Source organism: Eleutherodactylus coqui, chromosome 2 (assembly GCF_035609145.1).
Source record: "Eleutherodactylus coqui strain aEleCoq1 chromosome 2, aEleCoq1.hap1, whole genome shotgun sequence".
Lineage (NCBI taxonomy): Eukaryota > Metazoa > Chordata > Amphibia > Anura > Eleutherodactylidae > Eleutherodactylus > Eleutherodactylus coqui.
In genome coordinates this window covers 102,978,463-102,996,876 of record NC_089838.1, presented here as the reverse complement: position 1 = coordinate 102,996,876, position 18,414 = coordinate 102,978,463, and positions in this window count along the sequence as shown.

Here is an 18,414-nt window from a genome sequence, read left to right as displayed (position 1 = left end):
GCGGGCCCTCTGGCGGGGGCCGTCCATCCGGTCCAGGCGCGGCTCGGGCGGGCCCTCTGGCGGGGGCCGTCCATCCGGTCCAGGCGCGGCTCGGGCGGGCCCTCTGGCGGGGGCCGTCCATCCGGTCCAGGCGCGGCTCGGGCGGGCCCTCTGGCGGGGGCCGTCCATCCGGTCCAGGCGCGGCTCGGGCGGGCCCTCTGGCGGGGGCCGTCCATCCGGTCCAGGCGCGGCTCGGGCGGGCCCTCTGGCGGGGGCCGTCCATCCGGTCCAGGCGCGGCTCGGGCGGGCCCTCTGGCGGGGGCCGTCCATCCGGTCCAGGCGCGGCTCGGGCGGGCCCTCTGGCGGGGGCCGTCCATCCGGTCCAGGCGCGGCTCGGGCGGGCCCTCTGGCGGGGGCCGTCCATCCGGTCCAGGCGCGGCTCGGGCGGGCCCTCTGGCGGGGGCCGTCCATCCGGTCCAGGCGCGGCTCGGGCGGGCCCTCTGGCGGGGGCCGTCCATGCGGTCCAGGCGCGGCTCGGGCGGGCCCTCTGGCGGGGGCCGTCCATGCGGTCCAGGCGCGGCTCGGGCGGGCCCTCTGGCGGGGGCCGTCCATGCGGTCCAGGCGCGGCTCGGGCGGGCCCTCTGGCGGGGGCCGTCCATGCGGTCCAGGCGCGGCTCGGGCGGGCCCTCTGGCGGGGGCCGTCCATGCGGTCCAGGCGCGGCTCGGGCGGGCCCTCTGGCGGGGGCCATCCGGTCCAGGCGCGGCTCGGGCGGTCCCTCTGGCGGGGCCATCCATCCGGTCCAAGCGCGGCTCGGGCCGGCCCTCTGGCGGGGGTCATCCGTCCAGGCGTGGCTCGGGCGGGCCCTCTGGCGAGGGCCATCCGTCCAGGCGTGCCTCGGGCGGGCCCTCTGGCGGGGGCCATCCGTCCAGGCGTGCCTCGGGCGGTCCCTCTGGCGGGGGCCATCCATCCGGTCCAGGCGCGGCTCGGGCCGGCGCTCTGGCGGGGGCCATCCATCCGGTCCAGGCGCGGCTCGGGCGGGCCCTCTGGCGGGGGCCATCCTTTGGTCCAGGCGCGGCTCAGGCGGGCCCTCTGGAGGGGGACGTCCATTCAGTCCAGGCGCGGCTCAGGCGGGCCCTCTGGCGGGGGCCATCCATCCGGTCCAGGCGCGGCTCAGCCGGGCCCTCTGGAGGGGGACGTCCATTCAGTCCAGGCGCGGCTCGGGCGGGCCCTCTGGTGGGGGCCGTCCATTCGGTCCAGGCGCGGCTCGGGCGAGCCCTCTGGTGGGCGCCATCCATCCAGTCCAGGCGTGGCTCGGGCGAGCCCTCTGGTGGGCGCCATCCATCCAGTCCAGGCGTGGCTCGGGCGGGCCCTCTGGCGGGGGCCGTCCATCCGGTCTAGGCGCGGCTCAGGCGGGCCCTCTGGCGGGGGCCGTCCATCCGGTTCAGGCGCGGCTCGGGCGGGCCATCTGGCGGGGGCCGTCCATCCGGTCCAGGCACGGCTCGGGCGGGCCCTCTGGCGGGGGCCGTCCATCCGGTCCAGGCGCGGCTCGGGCGGGCCCTCTGGCGGGGGCCGTCCATCCGGTCCAGGCGCGGCTCGGGCGGGCCCTCTGGCGGGGGCCGTCCATCCGGTCCAGGCGCGGCTCGGGCGGGCCCTCTGGCGGGGGCCGTCCATCCGGTCCAGGCGCGGCTCGGGCGGGCCCTCTGGCGGGGGCCGTCCATCCGGTCCAGGCGCGGCTCGGGCGGGCCCTCTGGCGGGGGCCGTCCATCCGGTCCAGGCGCGGCTCGGGCGGGCCCTCTGGCGGGGGCCGTCCATCCGGTCCAGGCGCGGCTCGGGCGGGCCCTCTGGCGGGGGCCGTCCATCCGGTCCAGGCGCGGCTCGGGCGGGACCTGTGGCGGGGGCCGTCCATCCGGTCCAGGCGCGGCTCGTGCGGGACCTGTGGCGGGGGCCGTCCATCCGGTCCAGGCGCGGCTCGGGCGGGACCTGTGGCGGGGGCCGTCCATCCGGTCCAGGCGCGGCTCGGGGCGGGACCTGTGGCGGGGGCCGTCCATCCGGTCCAGGCGCGGCTCGGGCGGGACCTGTGGCGGGGGCCGTCCATCTGGTCCAGGCGCGGCTCGGGCGGGACCTGTGGCGAGGGCCGTCCATTCGGTAAATGCGCGGCTCTGGCGGGCCCTCTGGCGGGGGCCATCCATCCGGTCCAGGCGTGGCTCGGGTGGGCCCTCTGGCGAAGGGCCGTCCATCCGGTCCAGGCGCGGCTCCGGCCCTCTGGCGGGGGCCGTCCATCCGGTCTAGGCGCGGCTCAGGCGGGCCCTCTGGCGGGGGCCATCCATCCGGTCCAGGCGCGGCTCGGCCGGGCCCTCAGGCGGGGGCCATCCTTCGGTCCAGGCGCGGCTCATGCAGGCCCTCTGGCGGGGGCCATCCTTTGGTCCAGGCCCGGCTCGGGCGGGCCCTCTGGCGGGGGCCATCCTTCGGTCCAGGCGCGGCTCGGGCGGGCCCTCTGGCGGGGGCCATCCTTCGGTCCAGGCGCGGCTCAGGCGGGCCCTCTGGCGGGTGCCATCCGTCCGGTCCAGGCGTGGCTCGGGTGGGGGCCATCCATCCGTTCCTGGCTCGGGCGGGCCCTGTGGCGGGGGCCGTCCATTCGGTCCAGGCGCGGCTCAAGCGGGCCCTCTGGCGGGCGCCATCCGTCCGGTCCAGGCGTGGCTCGGGTGGGGGCCATCCATCCGTTCCTGGCTCTGGCGGGCCCTCTGGTGAGGTCCATCCATCCGGTCCAGGCGCGGCTCGGGCGGGCCCTCTGGCGGGGGCCGTCCATCCGGTCCAGGCGCGGCTCGGGCGGGCCCTCTGGTGGGGGCCGTCCATCCGGTCTAGGCGCGGCTCGGGCGGGCCCTCTGGCGGGGGCCGTCCATCCGGTCCAGGCGCGGCCCGGGCGGGCCCTCTGGCGGGCCCTCTGGCGGGGGCCGTCCATCCGGTCCCGGCGCGGCCCGGGCGGGCCCTCTGGCGGGGGCCGTCCATCCGGTCCCGGCGCGGCCCAGGCGGGCCCTCTGGCGGGGGCCGTCCATCCGGTCCCGGCGCGGCCCGGGCGGGCCCTCTGGCGGGGGCCGTCCATCCGGTCCCGGCGCGGCCCGGGCGGGCCCTCTGGCGGGGGCCGTCCATCCGGTCCCGGCGCGGCCCGGGCGGGCCCTCTGGCGGGGGCCGTCCATCCGGTCCCGGCGCGGCCCGGGCGGGCCCTCTGGCGGGGGCCGTCCATCCGGTCCCGGCGCGGCTCGGGCGGGCCCTCTGGCGGGGGCCGTCCATCCGGTCCAGGCGCGGCTCGGGCGGGCCCTCTGGCGGGGGTCATCCGTGCAGGCGTGGCTCGGGCGGGCCCTCTGGCGAGGGCCATCCGTCCAGGCGTGCCTCGGGCGGGCCCTCTGGCGAGGGCCATCCATCCGGTCCAGGCGCGGCTCGGGCGGGCCCTCTGGCGGGGGCCATCCATCCGGTCCAGGCGCGGCTCGGGCCGGCCCTCTGGCGGGGGCCATCCATCCGGTCCAGGCGCGGCTCGGGCCGGCCCTCTGGCGTGGGCCATCCGTCCAGGCGTGCCTCGGGCGGCCCCTCTGGCGGGGGCCATCCGTCCAGGCGTGCCTCGGGCGGGCCCTCTGGCGGGGGCCATCCGTCCCGTCCAGGCGCGGCTCGGGCGAGCCCTCTGGCGGGGGCCATGCCTCCGGTCCAGGCGCGGCTCGGGCGGGCCCTCTGGCGGGGGCCATGCCTCCGGTCCAGGCGCGGCTCGGGCGGGCCCTCAGGCAGGGGCCATCCATCTGGTCCAGGCGCGGCTCGGGCGGGCCCTCTGGCGGGGGCCATCCATCCGGTCCAGGCACGGCTCGGGCGGGCCCTCTGGCGGGGGCCATCCATCCGGTCCAGGCGCGGCTCGGGCGGGCCCTCTGGCGGGGGCCATCCATCCGGTCCAGGCGCGGCTCGGGCGGGCCCTCTGGCGGGGGCCATCCATCCGGTCCAGGCGCGGCTCGGGCGGGCCCTCTGGCGGGGGCCATCCATCCGGTCCAGGCGCGGCTCGGGCGGCCCCTCTGGCGGGGGCCATCCATCCGGTCCAGGCGCGGCTCGGGCGGCCCCTCTGGCGGGGGCCATCCATCCGGTCCAGGCGCGGCTCGGGCCAGCCCTCTGGCGGGGGCCATCCATCCGTTCCTGGCTCGGGCGGGCCCTCTGGCGGGGGCCATCCGGTCCAGGCGTGGCTCGGGCGGTCCCTCTGGCGGGGCCATCCATCCGGTCCAGGCGCGGCTCGGGCCGGCCCTCTGGCGGGGGTCATCCGTCCAGGCGTGGCTCGGGCGGGCCCTCTGGCGAGGGCCATCCGTCCAGGCGTGGCTCGGGCGGGCCCTCTGGCGAGGGCCATCCGTCCAGGCGTGCCTCGGGCGGGCCCTCAGGCAGGGGCCATCCATCTGGTCCAGGCGCGGCTCGGGCGGGCCCTCTGGCGGGGGCCATCCATCCGGTCCAGGCACGGCTCGGGCGGGCCCTCTGGCGGGGGCCATCCGGTCCAGGCGCGGCTCGGGCGGGCCCTCTGGCGGGGGCCATCCATCCGGTCCAGGCGCGGCTCGGGCGGGCCCTCTGGCGGGGGCCATCCATCCGGTCCAGGCGCGGCTCGGGCGGGCCCTCTGGCGGGGGCCATCCATCCGGTCCAGGCGCGGCTCGGGCGGCCCCTCTGGCGGGGGCCATCCATCCGGTCCAGGCGCGGCTCGGGCGGCCCCTCTGGCGGGGGCCATCCATCCGGTCCAGGCGCGGCTCGGGCCAGCCCTCTGGCGGGGGCCATCCATCCGTTCCTGGCTCGGGCGGGCCCTCTGGCGGGGGCCATCCGGTCCAGGCGTGGCTCGGGCGGTCCCTCTGGCGGGGCCATCCATCCGGTCCAGGCGCGGCTCGGGCCGGCCCTCTGGCGGGGGTCATCCGTCCAGGCGTGGCTCGGGCGGGCCCTCTGGCGAGGGCCATCCGTCCAGGCGTGGCTCGGGCGGGCCCTCTGGCGAGGGCCATCCGTCCAGGCGTGCCTCGGGCGGGCCCTCTGGCGAGGGCCATCCGTCCAGGCGTGCCTCGGGCGGGCCCTCTGGCGGGGGCCATCCGTCCAGGCGTGCCTCGGGCGGGCCCTCTGGCGGGGGCCATCCGTCCAGGCGTGCCTCGGGCGGGCCCTCTGGCGGGGGCCATCCGTCCAGGCGTGCCTCGGGCGGGCCCTCTGGCGGGGGCCATCCGTCCCGTCCAGGCGCGGCTCGGGGGGGCCCTCTGGCGGGGGCCATCCATCCGGTCCAGGCGCGGCTCGGGCGGGCCCTCTGGCGGGGGCCGTCCATTCGGTCCCGGCGCGACTCGGGCGGGCCCTGTGGCGGGGGCCGTCCATTCGGTCCAGGCGCGGCTCGGGCGAGCCCTCTGGCGGGCGCCATCCATCCAGTCCAGGCGTGGCTCGGGTGGGGGCCATCCATCCGTTCCTGGCTCGGGCGGGCCCTCTGGCGGGGGCCATCCGTCCCGTCCAGGCGCGGCTCGGGCGAGCCCTCTGGCGGGGGCCATGCCTCCGGTCCAGGCGCGGCTCGGGCGGGCCCTCTGGCGGGGGCCATGCCTCCGGTCCAGGCGCGGCTCGGGCGGGCCCTCAGGCAGGGGCCATCCATCTGGTCCAGGCGCGGCTCGGGCGGGCCCTCTGGCGGGGGCCATCCATCCGGTCCAGGCACGGCTCGGGCGGGCCCTCTGGCGGGGGCCATCCATCCGGTCCAGGCGCGGCTCGGGCGGGCCCTCTGGCGGGGGCCATCCATCCGGTCCAGGCGCGGCTCGGGCGGGCCCTCTGGCGGGGGCCATCCATCCGGTCCAGGCGCGGCTCGGGCGGGCCCTCTGGCGGGGGCCATCCATCCGGTCCAGGCGCGGCTCGGGCGGCCCCTCTGGCGGGGGCCATCCATCCGGTCCAGGCGCGGCTCGGGCGGCCCCTCTGGCGGGGGCCATCCATCCGGTCCAGGCGCGGCTCGGGCCAGCCCTCTGGCGGGGGCCATCCATCCGTTCCTGGCTCGGGCGGCCCCTCTGGCGGGGGCCATCCATCCGGTCCAGGCGCGGCTCGGGCGGGCCCTCTGGCGGGGGCCGTCCATTCGGTCCCGGCGCGACTCGGGCGGGCCCTGTGGCGGGGGCCGTCCATTCGGTCCAGGCGCGGCTCGGGCGAGCCCTCTGGCGGGCGCCATCCATCCAGTCCAGGCGTGGCTCGGGTGGGGGCCATCCATCCGTTCCTGGCTCGGGCGGGCCCTCTGGCGGGGGCCATCCATCCGGTCCAGGCGCCGCTCGGGCGGGCCCTCTTGCGGGGGCCATCCATCCGGTCCAGGCGCGGCTCGGGCGGGCCCTCTGGCGGGGGCCATCCATCCGGTCCAGGCGCGGCTCGGGCGGGCCCTCTTGCGGGGGCCATCCATCCGGTCCAGGCGCGGCTCGGGCCGGCCCTCTGGCGGGGGCCATCCATCCGGTCCAGGCGCGGCTCGGGCCGGCCCTCTGGCGGGGGCCATCCTTCGGTCCAGGCGCGGCTCAGGCGGGCCCTCTGGAGGGGGACGTCCATTCAGTCCAGGCGCGGCTCAGGCGGGCCCTCTGGCTGGGGCCATCCATCCGGTCCAGGCGCGGCTCAGGCGGGCCCTCTGGCGGGGGCCATCCTTCGGTCCAGGCGCGGCTCAGGCGGGCCCTCTGGAGGGGGACGTCCATTCAGTCCAGGCGCGGCTCGGGCGGGCCCTCTGGTGGGGGCCGTCCATTCGGTCCCGGCGCGACTCGGGCGGGCCCTCTGGCGGGGGCCATCCATCCGGTCCTGGCGCGGCTCGGGCGGGCCCTCTGGCGGGGGCAATCCATCCGGTCCAGGCGCGGCTCGGGCGGGCCCTCTGGCGGGGTCCATCCATCCGGTCCAGGCGCGGCTCGGGCGGGCCCTCTGGCGGGGTCCCTCCATCCGTTCCAGGCGCGGCTCGGGCGGGCCCTCTGGCGGGGGCCATCCATCCGGTCCAGGCGCGGCTCGGGCGGGCCCTCTGATTTTGTGCTCTAAATAAGCACTACGTGGTGCACCAGTAAATTTATGATAATTAACATTGTGATTTGTTTTGTATAGCTAGTGTGAGCTTCTTTACGTGGCTGCAGCTTGGGTGGTGCTTGAATTTGTGGTGTTACAGATGTATCGATATAAATACAGTTTTCTGAGACTTTCGCCCAAGACACAGAGGGAGCAGGACGTGTCCTACAGAGCTCCTGCCAACACAGCCTCCCAGAACCATCGGGACCCTCTGGTGCCTCACAAAAGCAGCTGTGGGGGACGAACATCTCCCCTGCTTGCTTGGCAGAAGCCCCCCACACCTTAAAGACACCCGGGAAGCCCCCGGGAAACCCCACAACACGACCCGCGGAACCGCCAAACCGGGACACAGGCAGGGGGAGAAGGAGGACGTGGAGCCCACAGCACACTGGGACCTTACCTTATCGGAGACCCCTGGTAAGACCTGCCGGACCGCCGACCTCTGCCCGAGACGCGCCGGGGATTCCTGAGGTGCTGCGGCCTAGGAGACGCCCTAAACCGCGGCCTAGATTTTCGGCCACGAAGGCCGCGATAACCCCCGGTTGGAGAGGACCCCGAGAGACTGCAGAAGGGGCCCAGAAGACCCGCTGGGAGCCACGAGCCCGCCGGGAGATAGCTGGAAAGCCGAGGCCAAACAGCGGCGGGAACCGCGATCCAGCCCCCCAGCCACGACAGCCTCCACACAGCGCAGCACGACGGGAGAGACCCCCGCAAGACATCCAGAAGACCCGAGGGGCCTCTCCGGAGCGTCTCTACCCCCCGCGGAGCGGCCAGAACGTTGCGGCCTAGCAGCGCCAGAAGCCGCGGCCTAGATTCCTGGCCGCGACACCCGCGGCAAGCCCCGCCCACCCTAACAGCCACCGGAGCGGCTCTTAGGAGACCGGCTTCTCCAGCAGAAGCGCGCCGCTGCCCAGCGGCACCCAAATCACCGCACCCGGTGGAGAGGAGGCTGTCGGCGGGCCGCGACCCAATAAGGCCCAGGGGCTGCGGCCTGAGGCCCTGGCGGCGACGCTAGTGAGACCCGCAGCGTGATCCTGTGAGTAAGGGGAAGGGCATAGAAATCCCCCCAGAGGACTGGGAAGCCCCCACCCACACGTCACCCGAGAAAGGCCACAGGGAAAGCAGCAGGGGGAAAGAAACAGACACCCCACACAAAAGCCCCCATAATCACACAAAGGAACAGTAAACAGACCCCACCCAGCCACAGCCCTGGGCAGGGCCCAAACAAAACAACAAAAATATAAACAAAGCCTGGGGGGGAGGGGAAGGGGGAGAGAGGAAAGAGGAACACAGAAGGATAACACAGCTAAAAACAAAGTACCCTAAGGAAGAGAGAGGGAAGAAAAGGGGAAGGAAACGAATTGGAGGAGAAAACGCCCACAAAACATAAACCCTCAACCCCTTTGGAATAGAGTGGAGGTGGGAAAAGGGGGTAGAAGCAAACATAACAGGAACAACAACTACCAGTAAAACCCAATAAAACCCCACAAGCAAAAATGCAAGAATAATAACTAAACGAGAAGCCACATCCGCACTAAAAAAAACAGCAACAAAGCAAAAGAGATCTTGGATACAGGGAAAAAGCAGCTCCTTGTACACATAGTCTGCATACTCACCAGAACTGAAAACTAAAATATGGACAAATATCTAAACGAACGTAACTCAAACACCACAACACGAGCAACGCGCCAGATCGATACAGACAAAACAAATACAGGAGGAAAGCAGAAAAGCAGACCGATCAAAAGTACAAAAGAAAAAGAGAGCAAGAACATACAACAACCCATACCCTGCCTAAAAAATACCCCTCCCCGAGCCACAATAACCCCGAAACCCCACCTCCGCAAAACACTGAATCATCGATGGACAACAGCGCAGAAATGATGCAGGCCACCATGGTGGCGCAAGAGGTCTCAAAAATACTACTACCACTATTTGACAACAGACTAGAGACACTGCACAAATCCATAAACTCAGCTCTATCGCAAATCACAGACAACACCCAAAGACTGACAGAGCTAGAAGCAAAGACCCAAAATACAGATCACTCCATAGCAACCTTAGAAGCCTCATTACAAAGAAGCCGATTAGAAACCGAAGCACTCCGGGAAAAAATAGACGACCTAGAGAACAGACACCGACGTAATAATCTACACTTTGTGGGAATTCCGGAATCGATAACCAACGCCCAACTTTTAACATATCTAACCACAGACCTGCCACAAGCCCTTCAACTCAACATGCCAAATGACCCCTTAACAATTGAAAGGGCCCACAGAATTGGCCCACCAGGAGACGGACGCAACAACAGAACCCGACCTCGCCCAGTGATAGCCAAGTACATGCACTGGGCAATGAAAGAAAGTATTTTACAGGCTTACAGACGACGAGAAGAACTAATAATCCAAGGAACAAAAATCCTTATATTCCAGGACTTCTCAGCTGCAGTTTCTCAAAAACGCAAACTATTCACTCCAATCTGTCAAGCCCTGCATGAGCGAAACACACGTTTCCAATTGCTATACCCCGCAAAACTTTGGATCCAAGAAGGCAACATATCCCTGATATTTAACACTCCGGAAGATGCAAGAAGACCCCTACGACTGAAAGAAGAAGACGGACAAGGATGCGACAGAAAGAAAGAGGGAACTAGATCCCTGATCCCCAACACGACCCTGATCCAAATAACGCGGATGTGGCAGCACTAATGCAAAAGAAAAGACTACATTCATGTTTTATGTTTGTGGGTTTTTTTCATGTTTTTCACTATGACCCATTTGATTTCTAGGAAAAAACCTAACAAGGAGATCAGAGGACCCCACCGACACGGCACGACCACCATTCAGTTGCACCCACGGCTCGCTGGGCCCGGGGGACGCGACAACAACAAAAAGGCAAACATAGCGGTAAATATAACCAAAACACACACATCAACATGCCTATAGACTCAGAGACAACAGAATACCACACACCCACAACACTACAAATTCTATCTTGGAATGTAGATGGACTTAACACACCCATTAAACGAAAAAAAGTACTAACACACTTGAAGCGACACAAGCCAGACAAAAGAGGGGAAAGGTGAGCTGAGAGCACCGTGGATAGAAACATGTTACACAGCCTCACATACATCAGCATCCCGAGAAGTAGCCATCCTAATCAGGAAAAACATACCATACACGACGAAGCAAACCATAGCAGACCCACAAGGGAGATACCTGGTGCTGAGGGTCAGCATAGACTCACAAACATACTGCTTGGTGAATATATACGCCCCCAACACAGGCCAACCAAAATTCTATGCTACATTAACAGAACAACTACAACCTTATCTAAACGACCACATAATCCTGGGGGGAGACTTTAATGGCATACAAGATGACTCACTAGACAGAACAGGACCTTCCACTCAACCAACCCCAACCACACATGCGCTAATCACATTAATAGACCAACTCCGCGTGTGCGACCCGTGGCGACTCTCAAACCCAACTAGCAGAGAATATACATGTTGCTCCAATGCTCTCGAATAGACTTCTTAATATCGAATAAAATACTTGATTGCCACCAGCAATCTATAATTCAGCCGATACCCCTAAGCGACCACGCACCGATTGCAACAACACTACAAATGGTCCCTTCTCGGAAGCTATCACGGTTATGGCGTTTCCCCTCATATCTACGGGAATCGGAAGACTTCGGAGAGTACATAAAATTACACTGGAACAATTACACAGATGATAACAGAGAACACATAGACAACATAACACTTTTCTGGCAAGCCTCAAAGGCAGTGATGAGAGGCCACATCATAAGCTATGTATCCCACAAAAGGAAAAAATTTCAAACTGAATTTGAGGCCTTACATAGCTCCCTCTTGGCAGCACAAAAAGAACACATAGACTCTCAAGATGATAACTCATATCAAATATTTCTCACAGCAAAACACCTGCTGAATGAATTCGTACACACACATGCACACTGGCAAACACAATTAACAAAAAACAAATTTTATAGGTGGGGCAATAAGACGGGGCGATTGTTAGCAAATCTAGCTAAACAAAGACAGCCTTACAAACCAATACTAACCCTAAGGCACACTAACGACAACACCTTTACTACAAAACAGGAAGAGATAACCCAAATATTATACGAATATTTTGAAAATCTATACCGGGCAGAGCCAGCCAACATACAAGACATTCACAATTTTTTAGAAACAATGAGTCTGCCAAGACTTACAGAGCAACAAAAAACAGTACTGAATGCCGACATACGAGAGGAGGAGGTCCGGGGAGTAATCGCGACAGCAGCGGGGGGGGAAAACGCCGGGACCGGACAAAATACTAACAACGGACATAGTACCAGTGCTGACCCAATTATACAATGCAATATACACGGAAGATACCCAAATGGAGGACTTTGGCACTTCCAGAACAATCTTACTCCCCAAACAAAATAAAGATCCGACAGACCCACGATCATACAGACCGATCGCACTACTAAATTGCGACTATAAATTTTTATCCAAAATACTAGCCGACAGACTTCAAACCATTTTACCGTCCATACTAGACACATTGCAAAAAGGCTTCACGCAAGGACGTAGTGCCCTAAAAAAACATCAGACCCGCCATAGCAGCGACCGTGGCAGCGCAAAACCGTGAGAATCCCATAACAATGCTTCTCAGCTTAGACGCTGAGAAAGCATTTGACAAAATGGCCTGGCCTTTCCTAAACATACTACTGAAAAAAGAGGGTTCGGACAGACCTTTACAAACTATATTAACATAACACAAACAAACGCCACCACAATCCTCACAGTCAACGGCCTTAACACCTCCCACATTGACTTATTTAGAGGAACACGACAGGGCTGCCCTTTATCGCCATTACTCTTTAACATATCAATCCATCCGCTACTTAGATTCCTAACGCACACAACGCTCTTTACAGGGACATGCTATGGAGAAATAAAGATAAAGGCAGAAGCATTTGCCGATGACCTCTTACTCATAGTTAACAACCCCAGGGAAACACTAACACCCCTACTACTGGAAATAGAGAAAATAGGCAAACTCTCAGGCTACACCCTGAATTTGGATAAAACAGAAGCACTGCTACTTAGAGGGCCAGCTAAACCCACATGGGCAAACCAATACCCATTCAAATGGGAAAAACATTCCATACAATACCTGGGAATTCAAATCACAAAAAACCCTTCTGCACTCTACAATACAAACATTGAACCATATGTCAAAAAACTAGAAACGACCCTAAATGTATGGAAGAACTTCACTGTCTCCTTTTTGGGGAGAATTAACCTTTTAAAAATGGTAGAATTCCCACGATTGCTATATATCCTGCACTCACTCCCCATATTCTTAAAATTGAAAGACATAAAGAAGATCAATTATCTATATAGAAACTTTATCTGGGGGGGGGGGGGACGCCCACGCATTGCCCTTAAAACCCTACACAAGCACAAAGACAACGGCGGAGCTAATCTACCAAATATACGGGACTAGCGGCACAAGCGCGAATTATCCACGACTGGATTTACTCTAAGTCAAACTTCACAAATGCACCACTCGAACAAATAATGGCTAAGCCAACACAACTACAAAACATACTTCACCACCCATACTCAGAATTGCCAAGAAAAATCAAACACAACCCCTTGATACTAGCAGCATGGAAAGCATGGAGCAACACACCACACATATCCCCACACTTGTCATTTATAAACAACCCTAACTTCCAGGACGGAAAACCCCACAACATTTTTTTTGAATGGAAGGCACATGGGCTGGACTCAATAGATAAATTACTGCACAAAAGGGAAAGAAGAATTCTAACCCATGCAGAAATAAAACAAAAATACCCCGAGCTCCCTATTCCACTATTCTCATACCTGCAGGCCAGAAACTATATCACAGGACTCATACCACAGTTCCAAGAACATGACTGGACACAGACAGGAGACACTTGGATCTCCAAGAAAACAGGAACACGGGAAATGATATCTAAACTATACAGAGCAATAAGGAACATGAGGGAGGAAGAGGACATTGACCCAGAGGTCGAGAAATGGTCTCTGGACAACCCAGACCTCACATCCACACTAATTAAGGAATCTCTAGTGTCAGCTCATAAATACCTGCCATCGGCCAGGTTTCTGGAAATGAGGCTACAGATAGTCCACAGATCATACCTCACCCCAATCAAGGGATTTTACATGGGAATCTATGATACCCCAAACTGCTTCAAATGCCAGGAACCAAACACTAACCTATACCACAGCTTGTGGACATGTCCTCTGATAAAAAAATTTCTGGTCCCAAATACGCGAATACACTATAACACACCTGACAAACTTCTGCCCACAAGAACCAGCCTGGGCAATATTTGGGTACCTAGACCCCAAGACATACCACTGTGCCAGAGGAGTAAGAAAGTTACTACACTTTATAGCAGCAGCAGGATTAAAAGCAATCTTATAGACCTGGGTGCAACCAACAGGTCCCCCATTCAGATTGTTCCTCGAAAAACTTGCATTCTTGCTTCAAATGGACTGGGCGGAAACATCATTATTCAAGGAGAAAATGGTACAAGCTTTCTTCGAAACATGGAGAAGTTTCATCCAATTAATGCCACAGAGAGTAAAAGAAAAACTAAAAAATTGCTTTCATCACACCTATTGGTTCCAGGAGCAATCGGCAGTGGGGGATACACCCATATAGGGTAAATCACTGGTCGTGGCGTGGCCGTGCGGGGCCTCCATACTTTCTGAAGATCTCCAGCAGGAAGTTCAACAGACTAAGTATGTAAATATCAAAATGGGTCAAGAGTTTGGTTTAATGCAAATGTTCCCCTCCCCATCCCTTCCTGCCTAACTGACACCCCCCCCTCCTTCCTCCCCCCCCTTCTCCTCCCCTACCCCCGCCCCACTTCCCCTCCCCCCTCATTCCCCTCTCTAACCCTCCCAGTTATATATAAATGTTATGCAAAAGTGAATCAGGATGACTTACATACTCATGACGCTAAAGCAGCAAATAACACTGCAATGTCAAGGTCTGTCCTGATTTAATCAATAAAAACAGTTTTTTTTAAAAAAAATACAGTTTTCTGTGAAAATGGTAAAACTTGTTTTGTTTTTATTGCGCGTTCATATAGCAAAAATCTTCATTTTAGCGGCACAGGGTCTATTATATTATATACTAGCTTACCCGTCGCGCGTTGCTGCGAAGACAGACAGACATACATTCGTTTTTATATATCTAGATAATAACCAATCACAGCGCAGCTTTTTTAGGTTACCTCAGCGGTATAATATATAACAACCAATCACAGCGCAGCTTTCATGTTACCTCAGCTTTATAATATATAACACCCAATCACAGGACAGCTTATATGTTACCTCAGCAGTATAAAATATAACAACCAATCACAGTGCAGCTTTCATGTTACGTCAGCGGTATAATATATAACAACCAATCACAGCGCAGCTTTCATGTTACGTCAGCAGTAAGAGAAATAACAACCAATCACAGCGCAACTTTTAGGCCAGCTTCACACGAGCGTGACGGGCTCCGGCGCGTAATATTCCGCAGTGAAGCCCGTCACGGCGCCCCCCAGAGACCCCATACTTACCAGCGGAAGATAGCGTGAAGACGCTTCCCCGCCCACCGCCGTCGCGTCATGTGACACGCCCACCGCGTCACATGACGCGGGCGGCCGTGTCACGTGACGCGCCGGCCGCGTCATATGACGCGCGCCGGTAGGCGGGGAAGCGTTTTTTCACGCTATCTTCCGCTGGTTGCAGCGGGAGATAGCGTGAACGGACGGCTTCCATTGACTGCAATGGAAGCCATCAGCGCGTACACCCGCGGCAAATAGAACATGCTGCGGGTGAGGACGGGAGATTTCATGGTGTGTAATTCCGCGGTGGAATTACGCATCGTGAGCATTGTGCTATTAGGTTCAATAGAACCTAATAGCAGGGGGCAACGCAGCGGATTTTTGCCGCGGATTTACGCGGCGTAAATCCGTTCGTGGGAAGGAGGCCTTATTCTGCCTCAGCAATATAAAAAATAGCAACAAATCACAGCGCAGCATTCATTTTACCTCAGCGGTAATATATAGCAACCAATCACAGCACAGCTTTTATTTTACCTCAGCATTCTCAATATCCAGGAATTGTCTTGTGATACGTTCGGCGGATGCATCATTTTGTAGTTGAACATGCATCCCGTTGCTCGTAATGCCTTTTGCTTTTGTGCTTGAGATGGAAATCAAACGATCTTTGTCTGGGGGGGCATAACTGTCGACGACACTCGCACACGCGCGCGCCACCTATCGTAGGATAATTGTACTATGCCAGTAATCTTCCCAGGAATGTAGTCAACAACTTCCCATTAACTTTTCCTATTTATGACATAATCAATGCTCGTGCCAAATTTCAAGTTTCTATTACATCGGGAAGCGAGAAAATTCGATTCCGTACGTAAAATTCGGACGCCAATTGTTTTGCGCTTAAAATTGAATAATCGAGTTGGGACCCATTAACTTTTCCTATGTATGACATAATCAATGCTCGTGTCAAATTTCGAGTTTCTATTACATTGGGAAGCGAGAGAATTCGATTCCGTACGTAAAATTTGGACGCTAATTCTTTTGCACATAGAATTGAATAATTGAGTTGGGACCGATTAGCTTTTCCTATTTATGACATATTCAATGCTCGTGCCAAATTTCGAGTTTCTATGACATTGGGAAGCAAGAAAATTAGATTCCGTACATAAAATTTGGACGCTAATTCTTTGGCGCATAGAATTGAATAATCGAGTTGGGACCCATTAGTGTTTCCTATTTGTGACATATTCAATGCTCGTGCCAAATTTCAAGTTTCTATGTGAGAAAATTACATTCCGTATGTAAAATTTGGACGCTAATTCTTTTGCGCATTGAATTGAATAATCGAGTTGGGACCCATTAGCTTTTCCTATTTATGACATAATCAATGCTCCTGCCAAATTTCACGTTTCTATTGCATTGGGAAGCGAGAAAATTTGATTCCGTACGTAAAATTTGGACGCTAATTCTTTGGCGCATAGAATTGAATAATCGAGTTGGGACCGATTAGCGTTTCCTATTTATGACATATTCAATGCCCGTGCCAAATTTCACGTTTCTATGACATTGGGAAGCGAGAAAATTATATTCCGTACGTAAAATTTGGACGCTAATTCTTTGGCGCTTACAATTGAATAATCGAGTTGGGACCCATTACCTTTTCCTACTTATGACATAATCAATACTTGTGCCAAATTTCATGTTTCTACGACATTGGGAAGTGAGAGAATTAGTGGCAGTGATGGAAATCGAACGATCTACGTGGGGGGGGGGGGCGTAACTGTCGACGACGCACGCACGCGCGCCACCTATCGTAGGATAGATGTACTATGCCAGTAATCTTCCCAGGAGTGTACTCAACAACTTCCCAAAGTTTCATGGCGATCGGATGAATGGTGTAGTAGCGCATAAAGGACAAACACACACACACACAGACAGACAGACATACACGCATACATTCAATTTTATATTTATAGATTTGCAATGTGGCTTGGAGCGAGGGGGTTCATATTGTATTTCGAGTGCTGATTATTGTGCACCAGGACTGTCTTTTTTTAATCCCAGTCCGCTCCTGATTAGGGTACATTTCACATGGGGCAAAAATGCTACTGATATTTCGTGCAGACTTTCCACATGGAGAATTCGCAGCATTTACAATATAAGCCATATGGATGAGATTTAATAAATCCCAACTACATCTATGAGTACGTCTAAAAGAAAAGCTGTCTTAGTTGCCCCTGGCAACCAAACACAGTGCAGCTTTTGTTTTATATTCTGCCCTGGTAAAATGAAAGCTGTGCTGTGATTGGTTGCTAGGGGCAACTAAGACTTTATCTTGTAGGCAGTTTCTTAAATCTGCCACATAGTACGGGAAAAAATTGCGTGCAGGATATTTAAAATTGTAGCATGATGATGGTTTGCTGCAGATTTCACTGTTTATAACCAAAAGGGTGAACTTTGTGACAAATACCAAACTTCAAGACAAAATCCACAACCTCAAACTCTGGTGTAAAAGACTGAAATGATGAAATTACGTAAACATTTTCCATGAATTGATCACTTACGCTTCACAGTGGTCCCTCCCGCTGGTGGTAATATCCATAATGGTGCTGCTCCTTCAGTCCCCCAATCACAGCACACTTGGCCCTTGGATATGTCTACGTTGTGGCTCTTCTGACTGCTGGATATATTTCCTTGTATCTTCTGAAGGTCTTGCTGTTGCCTTTTATTTCTTCATCTCTCTAGCGCTATTCCACCTCTTCTAGCTTTTCTGGCTGCTACTGCCAAAATCCAACCCAGTCAGGTTCACTTCTTGTCAATGTCAGCAGCAGTTCTCATCAATGCTTCAAGATGGCGCCTGACTCACCAACTGTCACTTGTGTCCTTCAAGCATTATGATGTCAGGCTCTGCCCACTCTAAGCCCCGCCCACTCTAGGCTCCGCCCACTTCAGCCCTGCGCTGTTCAGAGGCCTATCATTATTATGTCTTGTCCCAGAAGCCCTGAATAATAGGGCCCATATCACCCGCTTACCATAGTGATAAAGAATAAAAACCTGCATTCTATTGATATCCAAAGACTCTCGATAGTCCGGCCCCTCACAGTGTTTTTAATCATTTTTTAATAGGATCAGTAATAATCATCATTGCTTTTCCACCCAGTTTGTTCTCCCCCTCTGGCCGCGTTCACGCTTGTCGCCTAAACTTGCTGACCTGCACTCCTGTGTGGTTTTCAGTTGTAGTTAATGGCTGCACGATTTTCTAGGTAAGCTGCTATATTGTTCAGCTTTAAAGGCTGTTTTTTAGGTAAACGGTAGTTTATCCACAAAACTACCCGGTAATTATTTGCACCCCCCACTGAACAGCGTGGCATGCGGATTTTAGCTGCAATTATCCAATGTGAATAATATAACGGAGATGCAATGATCAATATGTAGCTGCAGTTATCTGTGCAAAACTGCAAGATGGAACTCCTATTGTTCCTTCTATATCCAAGCTGTAGTTTTTTTATTGGTACTATTTTGGGGCGGATACAGCTCTTTTGATCCCTTTTTTTTTATTGTTTTTGAGTCAAAATTAATAAAATAAGCATTTTGGGTCTTTTTTTTTTGTTCTCCCTGCAGGTTAAACATTGCTCAATGTATTATACTGGTGGATACGCATGCAGTGATATCAAACATGTGGTTTAAGTCTTAGTCCTTAAGGGGTTAAAACAATAATTAAGACTTATTTTTCAAATCTGACATCTGTCACTTAATACGCTGATAA